This window comes from Quercus suber, unplaced genomic scaffold, assembly GCF_002906115.3.
Source record: "Quercus suber isolate HL8 unplaced genomic scaffold, Cork oak 2.0 scaffold_473, whole genome shotgun sequence".
Classification (NCBI taxonomy): domain Eukaryota; kingdom Viridiplantae; phylum Streptophyta; class Magnoliopsida; order Fagales; family Fagaceae; genus Quercus; species Quercus suber.
This window is the reverse complement of record NW_027069924.1, coordinates 419,742-421,087: the sequence shown is the minus strand read 5'-3', so window position 1 is coordinate 421,087 and position 1,346 is coordinate 419,742.

Here is a 1,346-nt window from a genome sequence, read left to right as displayed (position 1 = left end):
CATGCATACAATTTAATCTCAAGTCTATATTAGCATATATGGAGACAGGTATGCAATGAAAAATCTAGTATTATATATAATTAAATCAAGTCTCATGTTTATGAGCTTACTCACAAATACACTATCATATTTGAACTTGGCTTATTTAAAACGAACGTACATAAGCTTTTTCTCAAGTTGAACTCAAGCTACAATTGCACACCCTTAGTGCGATGGTCACTTCACCAGTATAAATACTTGTAGGGTGTGGGGAGAAAGGGCATGGGTTCAAGTTTTTAGAAGAAAACTTCACACATATATACACTTAGATTATGTTAGAGTAGAAATTCTATCTTGTAAAAAAAAAAAAAAAATTGAACTTGAGTTATTTATAAATAGCTTGGTTCATTTATAGTGGGGGGAATGGGATAGCAATCGTCTCCCTAACCAACCCAACAACAGTAAACTAGTGATGTGAAAAAAAAAAAAAATTGAACTTGAGTTATTTATAAATAGCTTGGTTCATTTATAGTGGGGGGGAATGGGACAACAATCGTCTCCCTAACCAACCCAACAACAGTAAACTAGTGATGTGCTGCGCTGCATGAGTTGTTGGGTTTGATATTCTAGGAATAAATGTTGTTTCCATTCATTTAGGGACCTGGCTATTGTCCAGTTGGTGGGTTTGATATTCTAGGAATAAATGTTATTTCCATTCATTTAGGTACATGGCTGGTGTCCAGTTGGTGGGTTTGATATTCTAGGAATAAATGTTGTTTCCATTCATTTATGGACATGGCTGGTGTCCAGTGCGTCCAGTGCCTTAGTGCACTGGACACAATCCCAACCCTTCATTTTTTTTGACGAGCCAATCCCAACCCTTCATAATTCAACTAATAGCCATCCTTTTTCCCCAATAACATGTATTTACAGTAAAATTATGCAGCCTTTTATTGCCGTTAGTAACCATTAGAAATTGATTGCTTTGTCAAATCCCTTTAGCTAAGCCGGTGATGTTTCAATATAAATAGGGAGTCTTGTTTCAGTATTCAACTAATAAATGATCCTAGAGAAATTAATACTATTTCACTTTATTTTTCCTCAGTTATTTTATTTTATAACAACAAATGTATTGTCAACCTTCATTTATTGAGATTCATATTAGGATTTTGTTAACCACAAAGCATTTGTTAATAAATCATTTTAAGAAAGTCTTTATGGAAAAATAATAAAACTTAAAGGGAAATGTTAACGAGTGTTGTTGGGCCATTGGTTAAGAATCCATTTTAAGAAAGTTTTGATATCACTTTTATAGGAAATGAAAAAAGCTGTTAAAACATTAATTGCTTTTTTTTTTTTTTTTTTTT